The sequence below is a fragment of the Canis lupus genome, chromosome 29 (assembly GCF_003254725.2).
Source record: "Canis lupus dingo isolate Sandy chromosome 29, ASM325472v2, whole genome shotgun sequence".
Classification (NCBI taxonomy): domain Eukaryota; kingdom Metazoa; phylum Chordata; class Mammalia; order Carnivora; family Canidae; genus Canis; species Canis lupus.
The window spans coordinates 25,220,494-25,243,179 of record NC_064271.1 but is presented as its reverse complement, the minus strand read 5'-3'; the positions used below and the strand labels follow the sequence as shown (position 1 = coordinate 25,243,179).

The window sequence follows — 22,686 nt, the reverse complement described above, 5'->3', positions numbered from 1 at the left end:
CCCATTCTGAAGGCCATATATCACCCCAAACTGACACATGTAGGTGCCGCCTATTGAATGTCCTATTTATATTTGTGGGTGCTTTTTTACTCACTTTATCTCAAATCCAAATAGTACTTCTCATTCCAATTTTTTGGATAGAGCAATTAAGGTCATATCTATAAACAGCATGTCCATGTTCACAGGTGTTCGAATCAGAATTCCAATGCAGATCTATCAAAGAAAAACCCACTCTTGGGGTGCTTAGTCAGTTAAGCATCTTCTTTTGGCTCAGGTCATGATCCCAGGGTCCTGGGATTGAGCCCTGAATCAGGCTTCCTGATCAAGGGGAGCCTATTTCTCCCTCTCCCTCTGCCCACCCATCTCCTCTTGTGTGCTCTCTTTCTCTCTTTCTTAAATAAAATCTTAAAAAAAAAAAAATAACCCATTCTTCCTTCTATGTTACACATCTATCATGATGTACTTCCTAATAAAATTCAATTTTTAAAATTAAAAATAAAGAAAAATCAATCAATAAAATTTCAGGTTACTTATGCCTATTATAAGGTTGCCCTTATCAGTTTTTTAGATAGAATATACAATAGTTAATCCCAGATAAATGTAGCTGGAAAATTGTTGTATACAGAGAAGATAATTGTTATGGAAATGAAGAAGCAGTCAAAACAATGATGATAGAATGGTCTTTGGTTTCCAGAAGATCCAAGTTGTTTTCTAGTGATTTCTTTACAAGAGCACTATCATTATCAATGGCCCTTATTAATGAACATATCAGTCATTTGGTCAGTTATTTACCTGTCATTGTAAAAAAGCATTTTTACCCTGGGTTAGATAATAATCATACACTATTCATTGATTTAAGCTGTTTTAATTATCTTATATATAGTGTCCTGATCTTAGAAACAAGGGATGTGGAGTCAGACACATTCAGACCTTCTTTCTTCCTTAATAGCTGGAGCACAGGACATCAGAGCTATTATTGATTCATTCCCTTCTTCATTTCATCATTTAAAATGGGAAAATTGGTAGTTACCACAGAGTTATGATAAGGATTAAAATGGCTAAATATGAAAAGGGCTGAGCCAATCCTGACTCGTAATGGGCATTCAGTTAAATTTAGTCACTTCAATTTCTTTCTGTTTGTTAACCTCATAATGCTTACCAAAGTATATGTATATGCATATGTGTATATATAATATGCGTGTTATATATAATATGAACATATATATAGGCTATATATACAATGCTGTCTATATATGTGTGTACAGGCAAGAATATTGAAATGAACTTACTAAAGAATACAAAACGTGTTAATATAAAATGAAAAAATGTGATGTTTCTAACGTTTGATAATAAAATGTAACATTTGGAGTTATATTTTGTGAGGCAAAAAACACTTGTCTCTCTACTGGAGAAAATACGTTTGTATATCCATGGGCAAAAACCATGTGCATCAATATTAGTTTCTACAGTTGTAAAATAGCTTAGTCATCAAATGTGCACACTCTTTTACAACAAAATAATCCCTGTAGGTACCATTAGACAATGCCTAGTCCTCCACTAAAAATACATCCAGTTTTCTTGTTTGTGAAATTCCCAAATCTGGACATACTATAAAGTATAAAGCTTTGGTTTATATCTTCTCTCAGTTTCTGAACAATTTCTGAATTTCCATTCTCTCTATAATAAACGAAACATGATTTTAACATTTTAGGTAAATTATATATATTTCTTAAAGTGTTTCTCATGTATTTATACTTTCCTCTTTCTATGTCTTACTTACCTGTTTAGATAGTGTGTCTATTCCAATGATTAAGAAAATTTGTTCCAGAATTAATTCTGACTCCTCACTAACTACCTGTTTGATTATGGGCAAGTCATTACTACCCTCTAAGCTTTCTTCCTCCTCTGAAAAATGGCAAAAGCAAAGGTACCTACTTTATTGTGTTGTTGTGAAGCTTAAAAGAAACACAAAATTTTAGAATCACTTCTGGCACATGGTAATCATTCAGTGAAACATTGTTTTTATTCTACTGTTATTTCCTAGAAAGAAGGAGGCAACAGTATTGAGCCTTTAGTGATAGAGTAGCCACCAGAAGAAAATGGCAACAAAAACAAGTAAGAAAAGCTTCCAGACATTGATAATAACAATAAGTGAGACAATGAGGTAAACTTTAGGGACCAGGTCATGATTGTGTTCAAAAAGCAAAATAAGGTGCATGTATTGGTTTTAGGGTGGCAGTTTTCTTTCCTCAGTTGAATAGGTCCATGCATTTTCACTCAGAAAATTTAATTGTAAAACAGAGATAAAGATACACAAAGTAGAGACTATGCTTCACAAATAATACTCCTCAAAAATTGTTGGCTATGTTACATTGTTGATTTCTTTTGAAAATTTAACTATATAGGTTATATCTGAAGTTTATTAATTTATGGAAAAAAAATTCTAATTCAAGTACCTTCTTTTGCTTTTAGAGAAAAAGATGTTAAATATCTCACTTTCTTAAAGTTAAAGGATGTCCAAACCTGAAATAATCTAATGTGAAAGGTATGAGCTTAGGGGAAAATGGTGCAGAAGAAATATGCTAATCATGAAACATACTTTTCTGTAGCATAGAACCCTTGTTGCATACAAGTCATACCCTGGAGGGTTTGGGGGGGGGGGGTGTGTTGTTTTAGTTTTAGTTTTTGTTTGATAATGTTCTACTTTTCAGCCCTCAAAAGTTAGGTAGAAAGAAAAACAGTCTGATGCAACATGATGTCTTTGGGGCAACAGTTAGATTTACATTCTATGAAATCTTAATAGGCTTATATTTCAACTGAAATATTCTATAATTGCTCAAATTTAGATGATATATTAGAATAAGATTCCAAAATGATGCATTAGCCTTCACTCTTTTACAAACATGCATAAAACTGACAAAAACACACTGAGGGTAAAGAGTATATTCTTGGCTGAGAGATGACTCAAACATTTAACAAAAGTCTCTATTTACCCTCCAATTCAGAAATATACAAATATAGAACACATCATATGTGGGGGGCTAAATTTCTATGTCTGAAGCCATAAAATCACCAACCAATAGCCAAAATTTAGGGTCTCATAAATTAACTGTGCCATATCATACAGTGTTTGAATTATAGTCCTCTAATACTTTACTACATAATTAAGCTGCAAATATGTAGTATTTATATAATTCTATGGTTTGAAATTTAAATACAAGTTAGGACAGATTTTACACTATATATTATTTAACTAACCACATATACTTTGGAAAATAGTTGTGTTTTCAGCAAACACACACACAAAGAAAACACGTGGCAAAATTTTGACTTACTTTGAACACTCCATATAATGCAAGATTAAATTATGAACTAATTATGTTAGAAATTGAAAAAATAGAAATTACAAGAAATAAATTTAAAACTTTTTTGTACTATTATTTAGTCAGAAAAGCTACTGAAACTTTTTTCTCAATTCATTAACTTGACCTAGAACTCTTTTGGACTCTTAGAGCAGGCAAATACAATATGAAAGCCGGCTTATAATTTGAAGTGAATGGATATTTAAACATCAGATTGGGACAACTTGGGAATGCAAGTGTGGCCTTACAAATCTAAAAGAAATAAAGTTAGAATGAAGATAGATCTTACCAGTTTTTAAATGTAGATTTCTAAAGCCACATTTTCCAATTCTTTGTCTTCTCTGAGTTTCCATAAAAAGATTTCAAAAGGCATTGTGGGCTAACATGAAAAATGTACTACTGTGCTTGAGATTTCCTAAGAATATTATCTGCTTAGAAGATAGAATCAGATACTAAGTTCAGTGAATCTGTACATAGTCACTTTTCTAAAACAGCAGACTTTTGGCTCTGTACCACCTGACAATTTCTTTGTCCAAGCCACACTAAAAATAGGTCTTTATAAAATGGAAATGTTGAGACATTAACTATAGCAATGTGAATGAGCACCACGATAATAAGGATTTCTCATCAACTTTTGGTTTATGTTGTATTAACATATGAAAAAGCTATTTAAACATTAAAATTAATACATCATAAAACAATGGTAATGCTTCATACAAAATATAGTTTTATTTGAATCACAACTACTCACAATAGCTATGAATATCCCCATTCAAATTGCTATCATGAATATTGTATAAAATGAGAAGAATAAACTAAAAGTAAAATTAGAATACTGCTTTATAAATTATAATATGTCAAGCTAACAAATGGTAGACTTGTCATATTGAGCAACTAAATGTCTAAATGATCATTCAGCACTCATAGTGTAGGAAGAAAAAAAACATTGGCTTTGTTGCCTCTAAAGCAGTTGCTCGATTTTTCATACTGTCATTCTGCTCTATTAGCAAAGCCTAACACAATTAGGTATGAATATGCAGTAATAACATGCAAATTGTTCCCTCACAATTGCCCTAAGGCAGCAGTCTCAGCCTTTCTAAGCTTGATTCCTTCTCCATCATTACAGGCTTGGCATAATTCATCAGAATAAAAAATACCTCAACCTTATTGCATGTGGCCAGCTAGTAAAATCATAGGTAGTTGTTAACCGCTCTCCCTCGATGGGTTTGTTAGCGATGCTGTCCCCAGCTCCCTGCCACTCCTGCACTTGTACATGTTTCCCTGGGGTAATGTTAGACACTACATTTGAGCCTGCCAGAACAATTAACCCTACTGTTAATTAGAATGAAATGTCAGGCGCACAGATGGTACAAGCTGGCACCCTGCCATCCCGCCAACTGCTGCTGAAAGCAGCTACCCCACTGCTGACAGCTGCTCAGCCATGTCCCAAACCAGCAGATGTCAAAACTTTCCAGCTGAGGAAGGTTAAAAAAAGCAAAGAGGAGGGGTTTCTCATCCCAGCAGTGATGATGACTGTTTTACTGCTATTGTGTCTATTACCTGTTGTCACACTGTACCAATCAAGAGGAAGTCTGCAAGCAGTGAGACACAAATTTAAAATAATGATACTAATAATCATAACATAAATAAACACAATATGGCTATAATTCAATATAAGTATGAAAATGGCACAGGCAACAAACAAAGTCACTGAACTTTTCACTAAGTTCTCCTTAAGTTGAGCAGCATATTTTAACACGTTTTCAAAGAGAAAAGAAAATCTTTTAACATTCCCAAGTCAGGTAATTTGAAAGGCCACCAAATATGGCCTAATTTTTCAGGCAAAATTTCACATTGTTTTTGGAATTCATACATAGAAATGAAATCTCTGTTTTTCCTGGTATCTTTTCTGTTCATAATTTATTAACATAATTTATGAGGTGATAATTTATGTTTACTTTTATCCTCATATACACATAGGTAATAGCCAAAAAAAAAAAAAAAAAAGATAATAGAACACTCTCCGTGAAAATATCAAAAACTAAAATACAATCTAACTAGACAATGAAATCACACCTGGATACCATTTTGATCAGAAGATAGCTTCAGAAATCAGACCTAAATATTGTGTTGATTTTGTGACCCCCAAAAAAGAAATAGTGATGTTATTAGTTGGAAATTTAAGTCATTTCTAAACTCAAGAGAACTGGATCATAAACCTCTAATAGTTATTTTGACTTTAGGAAACAACAATTCTATGTCTGATTGTTATTAAACATGGAAAGTGTGGAAGTGTGAAAGTAATTTCCTCTCAATTATGCTACTTTGAGTCATTCTCTTTAACAGTGTGAATGCAGGTGGATATTATAATTTAAATGCCACAGGAAATATGCCATAAAATGTAAAGTTCATGTTCCTGCTATTTCTACTTGAATCAGTCATCATTTATTGATAAATTATTCACTCAGCATTACATAAGTACACATACATACAAAAGAGAACACAATGGGAAAGCCTGTTGAGTATTCAAAAGGAGTTAAAAATTACATTCCCTTTAATTAGGTAAAAATAATCATAATACTAACAGATACAGTTAAGGTTTTCTATCATCCTATAACCAAATTAACTTATACCAAGAGATTTATCAGAAAAGGTTCCCGGTACATCAAAAAGATTTTTAAAAAGCTAAAGAACTAAATTAGAAAGCACACAATGTAGAGAACTAGGGGGCCAGTCTAAGACACTAAGATGAATCAGCTCAAATCTGGGAAACAAACAAAGGGTTGCAGAAGGGGAGGTCGGTGGAGGGATGGGGTAGCTGGGTGATGAGCACTGAGGAGGGCACTTGGTGGGATGAACACTGGATGTTATACTATATGTTGGCAAATTGAATTTAAATAATAAATAAATAATTAAAAAAGAAGAAGAAATGGCCTACTTTGGTTCACACGCCCAAGGTAGGTACATGCAGTGCAACTTTATAATTCCAATAACACTGAAACAAGGTTTTAGGTTGTTACTATCAGAAAAAGGACAAACATGGGTTCTATGTGTCAAACACAATAGTGACAAAGATGACCAATACCCTGCGAAGTCAGTGCTAACAAATTCCACAAAAGGATTTTATGCAAACTTCATTATAAGCAAGAGAATGAGTAGGTATTCCAGATATGAAACTAATAATAAATATGATATTGTGAATGGTGATAAGCCTGGCTGATATGAGCGAGTGTTGTACATCTCAGTAGAATAACCTAAAATAATAACAGTGATAACTCACTGCTATTACTTCTACTAATTTCTTCTATTAAGTACTACATTTCTATAGCATTTGGCAGTTTATAAAATACTTTCTTAGCTGAATTTTTCTTCAATGCTTCAATTCTTTAGGATTTTCTTCAAACAATCCTGGGAAATATATGTTACACATATGCAGTAACTTTTATATATAAAAATATCAGGTGGCATGTTGTATTTAGATACATGAGAGTCAATACATGAAAAGACTTTGTTGCTAACACACATGAAGAATTTGGTATTTGTCAGGCATGTGTTTTTGGAAAGCTGGAATTCTTTCTTCAGCTAGTAATGTTTTTCTAACAGCAATACATGAAATCTTTTAAAGATTATTCCCTATTTCATTATTTTATTCCAAAACCGTTGTTGGACCAACTACCAAATATCAGGCCCAAATCGAGATACCATGAATAGTGAGGAAAATAAGATACAGCTCTGCCCTCAAGAAATTTGGAATATACTATGAAGATAAAGTCATGTATACAAGTATAGAAATTTTTCATAACTGTTAGAATAGAGATAGGATGAAGTACCATTGGACACAAAAAGTAATGATCAAGTCCTGCATAGGGTCATCAAGAAAAGCTCTTGAAAGTTGCATGACTATTGATATAAATGAAAATCAGTATGTCTCAAAAATTCACAACATATTACTTATCATACAAAAGAAAACAAGAAAGATGTCTATGAACTAAAATAAATATAAAAACCGATCAAAAATAAATCTACTCCCAGGGTGCCTGGGTGTTTCATGGTTTGACTCTTGTGTCTGACTCTTGGTTTTGGCTCAGATCATGATCACAGGGTCCTGAGATGGAGCCCTGTATCCTTCTCCCTTTCTCGTGTGCTGTCTCTCTGGAATAAATAAATAAAATAATAAATACATAAATACATAAATAAATCTGATTCTAAAATATGCAAACTGTACATTTACCAAAACAATAAAATGTTCATGGTTTGAATTCTTTTTGTAAAATGTCTCTTGGAAAGTAATATATTAAAACTAAGATGCAACTAAATTCAGTAGCATCTGAATTGAGTGTATGTGTTCAACTGGAAAATATATCAATTCCAGCTACATTTTGAGTTTAGAATGACCTGTTAAAGATCCACAATATATACTATTAAAGTTTTCCTTGACTTCCATAGAAATTCCAATACTAAAAAGTAAGATATATTGTATTGAAATTATTGGTATCGCTAAACTCCTTTTGAATATTTTTATTGGACAAAAAGTAAAAACAACACTTGCCCATTCAAAATTAATGTAGGTATAAATGAAATTGTATAATTTTATCATCTCTATTAGAATGTTGAATACATTTAATCACACTCTCTCCCTCTCTGTTTTTCTCTCTGCATATATATTTGATTTTCTAGAAAAATATATAATTGTCTGTTTCATGCCATTAATTTAAAATAGCTAATAAAATGTTACTTTGAACATAGAAGTCATTAGATATCAGAGGGTTGAATATTTTTAAACTCATAAACATATAGCAAAATAAAGTCATATTTTTCAACCTCAGTCCAAACTAAGATAAAATATATTATTTCTGGAACCTCTATTTTGGCTTTTTCCATTATTCGATGCTCTTTTACAGAAAAGACTTTTTTTTTAAGATTTATTTATTTATTATTTATTTATTTATTTATTTATTTATTTATTTATTTATTTATATATATATGAGAGATACAGAGAGAGAAAGAGGCAGAGACACAAGCAGAGAGAGAAGCAGCCTCCATGCAGGGAGCCTGATGTGGGCCTCAACCCCAGGACTCCAGGATCACGCCCTGGGCCGAAGGCAAGCACTAAACTGCTGAGCCACCCAGCGATCCCCCAGAAAAGAGTTTATTTTTATTATTTATACTCATTGGTACACAGATTATAATTTTCAACTTTCATCCTCTATATTCTATCAATATAAAACATGTATTTTGTTCAAGGCTTAAATATGCAAATGAAATTTATTAGTCACAAGAATTAATAATAAAATATTAAGTTTCTACAGTGTTTTGGAGTTTATACATTGCTTTTACATATAGTATTTTACATCATCCCTAAAATGCTATAGCATGCTATCATCTTCACTTTTCAATGAGCTGCTCTGGATCACACAACTAATAATTAGCAGGGCTAAGACCAACAACCCAAGGTCATGACCTAAGTGCAATGGTTTTTCCAGTTTAACATCTACACACAGCCTACCTCTGACCCACCACATGGCGAGGAATAAACACAAAAGTCCATAATCATACAGTGACAGTATTTACTGCTGTTTTGTTAATTAAGCCTATTTTCATTTATTGGAATCGAATGACAGAGACTGGCCCCGAAGCAAAATACCCAGCCATTCTATTTTTTTTTCTCAGCAACCACAATTAAAGTCAAAGACTTCTGGACAGCCTGGAAAAACAAACCAGGGACATTTAGTAAACAATTGTGAAAAAAAAAAATCATAGCAGAGACATTAAGTAGTTAAACACAAATAATGTAGCTTCTTTTCCTTGAAGACTTACTAATGCAAATAAGTGATAAATTCTCTATCAGAATAAACACATTTGGATTGAAAGGTATGCCTAATTAGAAAAACGTTTTAAAGTATTGTCAGATAAAGTAAAGCATCTTGCTTACCCAACCTCTGCCCTCCAGCCTAGTTATCTGTTGAGAGACAGAAGGGCAAGAGACAAACAGATACAAAGATAGATACAGACACACAAGGACAGGAGAAGAAGAAATTTAGGAAACTGGTGTGGGTTATTTATTAACATTAAATAGCGAAGAATGCAGTTAAGAACATTAGCTCTGACTATAAGAAGATTCTAGGCAGACCTTATCTACATAGCAGTCTCCCTATACAAAACATTATTGCACAATGTATTACACAAATCCCCAAATTTCATTTATATTTTATTTCATGAATACATTGTTTCAATATATCATATTGTTTTAATTCCACTAGAGGATTATTCTCTTAAAAATGCTGTTTTTTTTAAAAAAAAGAATATTTCCTAAGGGTTAAAATATTACTATCGCTAGTGGATTCATAGAACAATATAACTGGGGTGACAGGAAAGCTCTCAGCTTAGCTCAGAACCTCCATTTTAAATATGTTACTGAGACTTTGAAAGTCAAAGCTATTTGCTGAAAATCAAGAGACCCAACACTGTCACAACTGAGTCATCAGTCTTCTCCTGGACCTCCATGTAAACATAACAGCAACAACAATAATAATAAGCATGTTTGAGTAGTTACCTGGAGCTACCAGTGCTCTGAGCTAATTCCACATATCAGCATAGTCCAACCTGTACAAGTTTTTTCCTCCTGAGTTGAGCAGAAAAGTAAGTAGCCTTTAAACTCTGGAAATAAGAAGCAAGACAAGAGAATGGATTGGTCTTAGTTTCAATGAGAGGAGATCCATGCTTGCCTATGTTAGATATTGAGGTTTTGCCTAAGATTTAAGAGCACTCCTTACAAGTCTCCTTTTAATGTATCTGTCAATACCATTTTCCCTACCTTCCACCTCCAAGGAAATCTAGTGAACTGCATTTTTCTTATGTGATAAAATATTAGAATCCATGGCTTGAAATCAGTGTTCCTTAAGATTCTCGTTATAAGTTAGAAATTCTCAACCACCTATAATATTACTTACACTTATATTTCATTTACAAAAAATTACTTAGAATCTCTATTGGTTACCAATTCATGAAATTCCCAATTATTTCAGGTATTTGAAAGCAATAGAAAGGAATAATCTATAATTCATATTTGTGCTAATTTAAACTATTGCCTCCATCCATCTAGTCTGGATTATAACAGCTCACCTCATTTTAGAATAGGCAGATTGTTACGCTTTTCATTCTCTCTAGCTCAGTCACTTCTTATCCCAGCCTGGCAAAATTATTCCCAGTCATCAAAGTTCAGTTTGAATGCTACCTCCATTACAAAGCCTTCCCAAATTACCCTGCTAGAAGTCATTGACCCCTTTTTGAGTTTTACTTGCAATTTATTTGAGACTCTCAAAGATTTATTACATATACATTTTTTACATACACATTTTAGATTGGAACTACTTATGTACATATCTTTCTTCCTAGATGAGAAAGAGCTTTGAACTGGGAGCCCTATATTCTTTATCAGAGAACCAAAATAGTACCTTGTATGAAATTTCAATAAATACATTTGTTTTAGATGAATGAATGAATGAATGAATGAATGAATGAATAAACAAATGATGAGTGGAAGCCATGGGAAATGTGAAGGAGAAAGAAATAGGAGAAACAGGCTCTGAATGGGTTGGAGAAAATGCCTTGAGAGTCTCTTTTATGTTGCTTCACAGTCAAATCACTAAACATTATTCCCAACGTGCAACTTTTACATTAAATGCCTACCTATATTAAGATCATCAGAGACACAGGTAAAACAAAGCTAGTAGGAAAGTCTTTAAGGAAAATATCCAAAGGTATTACATACTGGTTCCATTTACTGGTGAGAGCTATAAACCCTTATATCAAGTAAATCAAGTAAATGGGAAAAAGTAACTGTTGATCTGACATAAAATGAATAAGTCCAAAATTTCGCATTCCAATTCAGCATCCTTGTGTATTTTCAACTTCTACCGGTTCTCAAAGGAAACAAACATGCCAGGCGTGTGATAGATTCTGAGGAGAAAATGTGCTATGTGATCTAAAAAAAATAAAATAAAATAATAAAAAATAATTGCAGGTATCTATTGAATAATGGGGTATGATATTTAGCTTCCATTAAAATAATCTAAAATTTACTCAAATTTAGAAATACCAAATAAACTTACAGATTTTTAAAAGAAAATTAAAGAAACATATTTGCTTTTCATGAGTAAGCTCTGTGTTAGACCTACTTAGGGAAGATTCAGAGATATAGTCCCATTCTTATGGAGTTTACAGTCCAGAAATTTATTCATCATTAATCAATCAATCATAAAATTAAAAATTTAGTAAATAAAGAAAAAAGAAGAAAGAAAAGATATTTGGGTTAGCATTTAAGTGAGGGACATATTATAGTGTTGAGAACAGGAAATAATTCCTCAAAGAAGTGACATAGAGCCAAATTTTGAAGAATTTACCTATAGATTCTCTAAAGTTATCATTTATAATTTCTATAGATTTCTGAATGAATAATAGATGATTTAAGATTGTAGAGTTACACATTGATTTTTACTTAACCTCTGCTTTAGAATGCATTTCCTTCACTCTAAATGAAAATAAATCAATTGTTGAAAAACATATTTCAAACTAAATATGTATATCTTCATTAGATATTTGACTAATTACCTAATCGGGATGCTTGTATTTTTTGCAATGTTATTTATGAACAAGTGCAGAGTAATCGTACTGGCATTTAAACTAAATAATTTTGCTGAAATGCTCTGATATATTAAGAGGAGGTTTAAGGTGCCATATAACTACATGTGTAAGTACACTCTTATTGCTGACCTTACAATGCACTTAGTATCTTATACTTCACTAATGCTGTCTCTACCACCACAAGCAATTTATTCTGCCTCATGTTCCTCAAGTGCTCATAAATCAGCATTAGATCCTTTTTACTGAGTTGCTGATTTTAAGCCAGCACAGTAAGAAAGAGCATTTGGATTCAAAGTATAATATTGGCACACATATTGATTTTAATTAGTCTAATTAGTTCATTACACTAAAAATCACACAGATCATTTATTACATCAAACCTAATGGCATATGATCAAGGATTTAATATGATAATGAAGTAGATCAATTATCACTCATAAAGGAAGTCATTAACAAGTGTAAACATTGTCAAGCTGAATACCATTACAAATTATGAAGTCATAGCTAGGACAATTTGCATATACACATTGGTATTATTTTATAGTCAATCTTCTTTTCTAAAAATGAATACATCTTTGCTTTTAAATTCACTTTCATCTATCTGTTATTACTATTTTAAATTATATACAAGCCAGTTAACATAGGTTGGGGGTTTAAGTACTTGTGACTCTGGAAAGTTCCAATGACAAAAATGTTGCAAAGAAATTACTATCATTGGCTGAAAGTCCAGTTAATTTGCATTTTTCTTTTTTCTTCACATGAAAACTAAGAATTTGTTCACTTTGGCCATTAAATGGTCCTGGCTTGTATAACAATAAACAACCAATGATATTTCTTAAAATATGTGTGATACTTGAGATACCATGTAGCTTAATTGATGTGGTTTTTTATCTTTAATTAAATAATAATAGCAATATATAATTACATTGAGGAAGAACTAAGATATCTGCAAAACAATTTCAGATTACGGCACTACATACTCATTTATTAATGCTTTTTGCAGCTTTAACATTACCAAGACATCTTAAATAAAAGCAGCCAACTGTGCACCCTGATCCTAACCCAATGCATTGCCATTTATCATTATTATTGCTATCATTACCCTTTGCTTAGGGTCTCTTCACTCTGTTTTAAATCCACTTGACAGTAGTGCACGTTCAAGCCATTCAGAATTTATTTTTCTGGTGAGAACTTGTAAGGTAGTGTATAAAATATCTCTTTTATATCCAGATATAATATGATCTACTTATCATTCCTTGAATGTTAAGCCTCTCCCTAAAAATGCAGTTTACAGAATTCTATACCTTTTCAGAGAGTTCCCAGACAAAATATGATACCTTGTCGACAATGATAGATATAAGATCTAAATTTGCATTGTAAGTGTTACTGGATGGTAAATTAAAGTAACTAATAAATAAAATGAAATAAAATAAAATATCTACCTTATTCTGTTGTCAAAATAGCAAATTTGGAGGCCACTCTCTCTGAAGTCATCACCTGTTCCACCACTTCATTGTGTGTACTTCACGGGGCTTCCTGTGAAGACTAAATGAATGAACACCTATAAAAAACTCAAAGTAGTATCTGGCATACACTAGTTGCTCAGATGCTAGCTATTATTATTATTATTATTATTATTATTATTATTATTATTAAATGGTAATACTGTATGTCCAGATGTCTGACATGAGTAGCAGCTTCCTAGAGCAAATCCTAGTGCAATGAGTATACATTGCTCACTTTGTGCTTTGCTTTCAGCACCCAGTACGGAGTATACCTCAATGGTACGACTTCTTAATGGTATTCTCTTGCCAGACACTGACTTTAATGCATCCTCCATATTGCCATTATCTTCTAAAAACTAAACTGATTGTGCCCTTTCACCAATTCCTCTTTGTAAGGAGAATAAAGTCAACTTCACACTCCTTACAATGCCATGTCTCAATACTCCCACATCCCACCTCCCGACTCAAAATATGTGTGCTGCGACTACAAGGTTTTTTTTGTTGTTGTTTCGTAAAAGTCCTTGTTCCTGTAAGGATGTGGGTTGTCCACATCCTTGTTTTGTTTCCTCATGGCTTCTCCTTTTTGTCCCTAAAAAATTCCTAATGTTTCTTCAATATTTATCTTCTCCAAATGCATTACATTCCTTATTATGAGCTATAGAACTCTGGGCAAATTATTTACTCTCTCTAAACTTCAACTTCTTCTATGAATTGGATTAATAAGGAGAATAGGAGATTATGTACATATTTAAAATCCTGCACATAATAGGTGTTCAATGAATTGTAATGGTTATTGTAGTTGTTGTTAACATTGCTATTATTCCATCAAAAAAAGGAAAAGCCTGAAATTTTCATCCAAGATACAATGGAGTATACTCTGGGATCAAGGCATTTGAGTCCCTGGGTAAGCATTTGAGTCCCTGGGTAATAGGTCCCCAAGTCCTAAACAATGTGTTAACAGATAATACACTACTAGTGAGCAACATGAGCAATGGTAGTTTAAAACTCTGTAGCTGAAAGGTATACATATAATCTTGAGAGGAGTTTAACCAATAATAAAGAGGCAACTCATATGGGGGTGGGGTGCTGGGAACAAGTCTAAAAGCCAATAGTTATCAGCAAAAACACACACCCCAAAAAATGTTTATAGAAAATATTTAAATAATGCAAAATCCCATTATCTTATGAGCTAAGAATATCAAAACATGTCATTGGTTTATGGAGCATAAGCAACGTACCTTTCTATAGCTTAGTCTATTCTGCAAAAGTAAGGAGGAAAAGAACACCGCCACCTCCCTTTCTGATCTGTCAAATAAATGCTGTTCTTTCTCTGTCAAGATCACGAGCTTTGGTGAATTAGTCATGGAGTTCTTTGTTTTTAATTCAAATAAGCTGATTGTTTGCTTTTGAAGCGGAGTGTACAGACCTGTTGGCAAGTAGAGAGGAAGCCCCCAAGGAATACGCTGAAGACTACCATAGGACCCCAGCCAAAAGCAGAGCACAAACTGCTCACCAGATTCCATTGCATGCACACACACACAGCCTTAATTAATCCATCATTAACATCATAGCACAGTGCTGAGCCTACCACACCTGGGTTGACAGCTGGATTGAAAGCACCGTTGACAGCTGGTGCTTATGCACTTGCTTGAAGTGCGGGGGCTGATAATGGGCTTGCCTAGGGAGCTAGAGCCCTGCCGAGAGGTTATATGTTTGATGAAGGTAATAGCAGTTAATGAGAATATTTTTTGCTAGAGTTTGGGGACCAGTGTAACAATAAAATGTATTGTAACATTACAGTAAAATCTACGTATTTTTGGCAATTCAATAGTAACTCTGCTAAATATTGTAAAGTTTTGTAAACATTTCAAATGTAAACATTGAAAAAATGTCCCATCTATTAAGAAATTAAGCTCCCAAGAGTGGTATTTTTAACATTAAATGGAAAAAACAGAATCAGGGCAGGTCCTCAGGACCTGGTGAGGGCTGGGTGAGTGGGTAAAATTTCCCATAATTCAAAGCAGTTCTCTTCTAATCCTTGGCCACACCCTATTTGCTCACCACTGATCTACTAAAGGATAGAATAGGAGTTTAACCCCAAGTACTTGTCTTTTCCCAACTCAATTGTCAGCATTTATGTTTGAGAGCCTTATTCAGGTACTTCTAGCCCACAACTACTAAAGATGATGAAGGGGCTTGGTGTGCTAGGATGACTCCTTCTAGTGCTTATTAAGTTCAGAGCACTTCCTTTTACTTGCTAATGTAATACGGCACAAAATGGTTGGGTCAGTTTTGTCTCCAGGATCATCAGACTGAGAATATGATTTTTCTCTAAGTGTCCTGCTCTTGCCCCGGTTTTGCTCTGCAGCAGTAGCAGCAAGATCATTAATAGCTTCACAAGACCTGTGGAATTAAGGCTAACCCTTAAATGCATTTAGATCCTTCTCCACATGACTTCCACTGACAATCTAACCTGTCCCTCAGATTCTAAGTGTGTTACACTGAACTTTTTAAGTGCTTTCTCAGAACAGACTGCACTTGTGTTTTGGTTTTCGTTATTATTGTGTTGTTTGTTTATTTGTTTGTGTTGTCTCTGTACCTTTGTTCACATTGTCCTGACTCCCCTTCCATGGCTCAGGTCAAATGTGACCCCCTGATCACCTTTGCTTCCTCCAGGCTACACAAAAGAACGCAAGTGGCTTGAGCCACTATTCTGAGTTTTTATAAAAACAAGGGACTCTGTCATATTTATTGCCAAACACTGGTCAGCCAATAAATTTTGTGAATGTTAATTGATAATAAAATCAAGAAGAGAACCAGGTCTTAACTTCTACTATAATGTTGCTTTCTCTCCTCCCCACCCACACACCCTGCACCTGCTGCATTATTCTACCAGCTGTGAATCAGAAGAAATGTAAAGGGTAGAAAGAAAAAAAACAACTCTATCCCTTGAATTATATGTAGTAACGTCCCTTTATTAATAACAGCTACAGTTTTAAGTCTTTATTATTAAGCATATTCATTACATTTTTAATTTATGACTCAGAGTCCACTAATGAGACATTATCATTCCTGTTTTATAAGTGAGAAAAACATGACTTAGAAAGGAAGTTAAGTAACCTTTTTTAGGGCCACAATGATAAAAAGTGATAGCAGTTACATTTTACAGAACTAACAATTTTTGAACAGACAGCATGTTTTAGAAACTATTCTAGGCTCTTCCCCACAGTAAGTCATTTAATTTACCCAACTACCTATGAGGTAGGTACTTATACAAATTTTACCAATAAAGAAACTGAAATACAAACAAGGTGGGTAAATACTGCATGTAATGGTGGGACTTGGATTCAGCCTCAACTCTTACCTACTGTGCTATAGTGATTCCAGCATCTCTGACATCAAGCTCAAACATTTTTTTTTAAGATTTTTTATTTATTTACAACAGACACAGAAAGAGAGAGAGAGAGGCAAAGACACAGACAGAGGGAGAAGCAAGGAGCTTGACGTGGGACTCGATCCCCGGTCTCCAGGATCACGCCCCAGGCCAAAAGTGGTGCTAAACCACTGGGCCACCTGGGCTGCCCAAGCTTAAACATTTTAAGTTCTATGTGAAAAACCTCAGATAAAACACTTAATCACTGTGTTTTGTAGTAGGTGCATGTGACCACATGCTTTAACTCTTTGAGCACATGAACCATGGTTTTCCCATCACTGTATATTGCCTAGTGTCTAATGCTAAGTTTTATAACATAGTTGAATAAATAGTTGAGGCATTGTACTTATGTATGTATATGTACATTCAACAGAAACAATTCACCATGGGTGTTTCATGTTTCTGCACTTCTTTAAGAGGCACTGGCTACTACTTATTCCAGACTCTCTTCTCCTAAGTGTTGGTAAAGCAAAAATCCTTGAAAGACAAAGATAGTATCTTTCTCTGGAGTAAAGAACAAGTGTGCTTTCCACCTTAGAGGATAGAGGTAGTGTCTCCACCAGAATCAAGAATAGGTATGTGCACTGCCCATTATAAAATCAGGTTCCCTCTCCTGTAATACAACCCATTGCTTATGCATACATTCATCTGGGCCCTTTGTGGATCCTGGGGATAAGGAGAACTCATCCAAATAAGCTCATGCTACTTGCTAGCCATAAGTAATAAAGTTTTTGTCTCTAACTATGGAATCTTGGGTCTTCTGCCAGCAGCCTGGCAACTGTGTCAGGCTACTTATTTTGCTTGCAAGTAGAGATCTCAGACTTTTCACAGTTCTTGACAAAAAGAGCCCAGGTCATGAAAACAAGTTTCCATTAGTCCTCATGAATAATCAACAAGTTATTTTTAAAGTGGAAATCCAAAATTAAGAAAAATGAAATTATTGATTCAAATATATTTATCTCTAGTGAAGAAATTTACTGTCCAAAATGTCTGCATAATACTTATTTTAAAAGACCTTATAAACTTCTAAGATATCATTGATAAATCATAATTTAGCAAAACTTAGAAAACAAAATTTCTATTGTAATTGATTAGTAACTATAACTAGTTACTGGGGGTTTTTTTTGTAAATATTTTATTTATTTATTCATGAGAGACACAGATAGAGAGAGGCAGAGACACAGAGGAGAAGCAGGCTCCATGCAGGAAGCCTGATGTGGGACTCGATCCGGGGACTCCAGGATCACATCCTGGGCCAAAGGCAGGTGCCAAACTGCTGAGCCACCCAGGAATCCCCACTACTTAGTGTTTTAACCATATTATAATATATTTTAAAGCTTTGATTCAATTGATAAATGTCTGTCTGAATTCTCTGTTTCATTTCTTCAACTGTACAAAGAAAACTTGGACTTTCTTCTTTCTTGCCCACAGGAACTGTGATATAATATGAAAAGACATAGGTTAATAATAAAATCAGTATTAGAACCATGACTCTTCATTCATTCATTCATTCATTCATTCAATAAAGTGCGAGGCACTGTAGTAGGCACTAGGACCCTGAAGATTAATAAGATTCAGTTTAAGAGAGAAGTCATTATGCATGTCTCCAACCAAGTCTCTTAAATTTTATGAAAGTTAAATTCTTTATCTATAAAAGTATTTAGTTATATTTTATAGTCTTCCCACCTTTAAAATCATGCAATTTTTTTTAAGGAGATAGAAATTTATTGAATGTACTGCAAGGGAGCAGCAAGCAGGACAGCAGAGGTGAGACTGTCTGCCTAAATCATACAAGTTGGGGGTGGGGGAGGAAGGGGTAGAGGGAAAGGGACAGAGAATCTTAAGCAGGCTCCATGCCCAGAGCAGACCCTTATGTAGGCTCAATCTCATAACCCTGAGATCATGACCCTGAGCTGAAATCAAGAGTACATTTAACTAACTGAGACACCAAGGCTCCCTAATCATACAATTTTTTAATAAATATGTGAAAGATTGAATTTCAGCCATGGACCCAAAACCATGCAGCTCAATTCTAGATACCCCCAAATTAGTAGTGTTTAAATATACCCACATTTTTCATATAAAAAGCCCTTATATGTTGCTTCAAGGACATGAGGACTGTGAACAGATATCCTGTGAGATGAGGTTAGGAGGAATTATTTTTTTCCTTCTTCCACAAATTTTTTACAGAAGATGGAGATATTTTACTTTATTTCTAACAGATCAGGGGTTACCTCGCTAATTAGTGAATTTAGAAAGAATAGACTTGCCTGATTCTGTCCCTTATAGATTTATCCCTTTCTGAGAAACTGTCCTAAGGAATCTTTCATATCTACTTCTCCATTGCGGTAGGTCTACAATGGCAGAATTTACCCTTTGGGGCTTAATGGAACCAAAGAGGCCAGGGGTTCTAGGTGACTGTGTAAATGGAGGAACTTTAGGAAACCTACCTGACTGCAGGTTTAAGCCATATTTTCCCAATAATAAAGCTGACATACTGATCTTCATCTATATATCATTTTTATGTCTTATTTTCAATTGTTTGACAACTCATTCAAAAATAAAGGGTGAGTTTTATCAGCCTCAATATCCAACAGAAATTTTTTTTAAAGATTTTATTTATTTATTTGACAGAGAGAGAGAGTGAGAGCAAATGCACAAATATGCAGAGGGAGAGGGAGAAGCAGACTTCCCACTGAGCTGAGAGCCCAAAGATGAGGGGCTGAATCCCAGGAACCCAGGATCATGACCTGAGCTGAAGGCAGATGCTTGATCGACTAAGCCTCGGACTAAGCTCAGGCGCCCCCCAACAGAAATGTTTTTGAAAAGTGTACATAATTTTGCCTTATACTGTGAAAAAAGTAATGAGAGTTCAGAAACAATTGTTACCAATTATCTAAGTGGAATGTCTCTACTGCTAATTTGCCAGAAAGGTATTTAGCATTTTATCTTAATGCTTGTATTTCCATAACTATTGTTTTATAATTGCTTACCTATGGTGAAAAGCATATTTTAGATAAAAGTACTGAATTTAAGCCCTCAAAGGCCCGACAAACAAATGCTGAATGAGAAAAAGGTGACTGGTGAATTGATGATTCAAACCATTAATGAATGATGAGTAATTTCTGGTATTGCACATTACCAGAAGATGAGAACCTCCTGTTTCAAAAGATCTCATATTCTACATATCACTCAGTATAGAATATAAGTGTTCAACAAATGTTTGCTGAGTATGCATTAAAATAGGTAAAATACTGCATAAATTCATTTTCTCATTGCTTTCCCCAATGAGTCACTTTTTAATGGAACTTACTATAAATTTTGGACTACATGTCTTCAGGTGTATAAATTCTACACTTCTTTTTTAAAAATATACATTAGAAGAACAACAAATGTGTACATGTGAATTCTAGGGATAACCATCTAAAATTGGTAATACTACCGTAACAGGCACAAAAAAAATTAAAATAGATTAAATTGCATACTACTTACCTGTTAAAAACATCGTATTTAAATAAACTAAAATGTCTATTTGATGGATGATAAAACTGAGGTTCAGAGAGATTAAGAATGCGGCAAGTTGATTCTTAAGTTAGTTCATTTGATGTCAACTTCTCATTATTCAACACTTTGACTGCCTAGAAATAGGTTTGTAATTAAGAAACTTCTATAACTGCAAATTATCTATCAGTTGCCTGTCATCTCTTAGATTTTGCATTTGTTGAACTTTTATGCTAGACTGGGAGAACTAGGGTCACTGAAGGTGATGTCTGCTGTGCAGTGCAAATTAAAAGGTCCAGGAAGAATCTTGCTGACAAGAAGTCAATAAGAATAAAATGAGGCCAATTTAGAAAAAGAAAAGAATCATTTCCAACAATGCTTAAAAAAATAATAAACCACCCGTCAGTGTATTATTTGATCTTTAGAACTGAAGTTCTCAATTGTGGAAACTATTTTTAGAATGCAATTAGCATGTCGTCAGAACATTTAGATTATGCCCATGAGTTCACTGTAGACTATACAGAGAACAGATGAGAAATTTGGATCTTTCTTTTTTTCTTTCAACAGAAAACATAGATCATCTACTTGATTAAAAGTTTGAAGGAAAAAAAAAAACTTTAGCAAATAAAAAGAACACATCCTAAATCATTTAAAACAGTGCCTCACCTGGTTTACCAGCTGAATGGTTTCCATCAGTAAAATAATATCTCATTCCTGGGCGCGTGGGTGGCTCAGTGGTTGAGCATCTGCCTTTGGCTCAGGGTGTGATCCCAGGGTCCTGGGATCAAGTCCTGCATCGGGCTCCCCACAAGGAGCCTGCTTCTCCCTCTGCCTGTGTCTCTGCCTTGCTCTCTGTGTCTCTCATTAATAAATAAATAAATTCTTTAAAAAAAAAAATATATATATATATGTCTCATTCCCTGGACACTTTAAGTATGTGATGAATTAATTAAGAATGTTTATTGCAAACTATGCCCAAATTACATACTATTTTCAATTTGTGATACATTTATTCTAGGTATTTTTTAATGTTGAAATGTTAATGAAAATTTTCATACACAGAAACAAAGAAATGGAATTCTATCAAATAAGAAAGGAAAAAAACACACCAAGTTGGGCATGATGAATTGATCTTTTCTCTGCAGGGAGGAATTACATCATATATTACAAATATAGTCACCCACTATTGGATAGTCTTTTTGCAATGTATATTTCTTTCCTCTTTCCTTTATTTATTTATATCAAACCAGCATTTATTGAACATCTACTAGTGAACAGTAATGAATGAAAGGGAAGAGACAAAGTAGAAAAACAAGAGAGAGTTTGAGACCCTCAAAAGATCTAACATGCTATAAGAGGGAAAAAGACATAAGTAAATAATGGAGATTAGAAAAGTAGCCCTACTAATATTATTTTAAAACTTGAGAAAGTACCTGACTGCACGGGAAAATCACCAAGAAAATGACATTTGAACTAGTTCTTTATGACTTGACCATATGGGGAATAGGGATAGATAAATCATAGGCTGAGGAAGACCACATATATAGGCACCAGACAAGTTTAGGGAAGGAGAAGTAAATCAGTGTTGCTGTAGGTATATATTGTGTAAAGTCGAAGTTAGGGAGAGTTGGAAGTAGGTAAAGATGGAAAAGGACATCTATACAAAGAGCCTCATATTGAATTCATACTCTATTAAGCTAAAAATCACTGAAAGTTTTTGGAGTAAAGAAACTGTAGAATGAAAACTGTGTTTTAGGAAAATGATCTACTGACAGTGTGGGTAGAGATTGCAGCAGAGACCATTTGGGAAATTATTTGTCCCTATGAGAGAGGATGGGACCCAAATAAGCATACTGGCCTAGAGCTGGAGACAAACTTTGAGAAAAATTAAAAAGGAAAATAGAGTTGGAGTATGGTGGGTAAGGCATAGCAGGAATAGAGAAGGATCTGAGATAATGCCACACTTTTGAATTTACATGATTATGTGTTACCATTATCAACAATAGGAAATAGAGAAAGCCAAAGAACACTGCTAAACTGGTAATGAGTTTCATCTGAGGTATGTTAAATTTAAGGTGCCCTTGTATTATATACAAGGTATATATGAAGAAGGCAGGTAAGAATATGGGAAAGTTGAGTTAGAACTATGTACTTCCATGGCATTTTATGTGAGTGGAATTGATGGCAGTCTATGAGATCACAGCAGGTATCCAGAAGGATGATGACTTAACGAAGCAGCACT

The 22,686-nt window shown here is 34.0% G+C and overlaps 1 long non-coding RNA gene across 1 annotated transcript; it reads right to left on the bottom strand.

Annotated features, from left to right (window-relative positions):
- Positions 1-7,568: 7,568 nt before the first annotated feature.
- On the bottom strand, positions 7,569-16,281 carry LOC112678635 (uncharacterized). The gene is made up of 6 exons (XR_007406973.1): positions 14,749-16,281; positions 13,448-13,550; positions 11,052-11,346; positions 9,916-10,019; positions 9,295-9,321; positions 7,569-9,066 (listed from the first exon to the last, which is right to left on the bottom strand). It is a non-coding gene; the product is annotated as an uncharacterized LOC112678635 (long non-coding RNA).
- Positions 16,282-22,686: the final 6,405 nt, after the last annotated feature.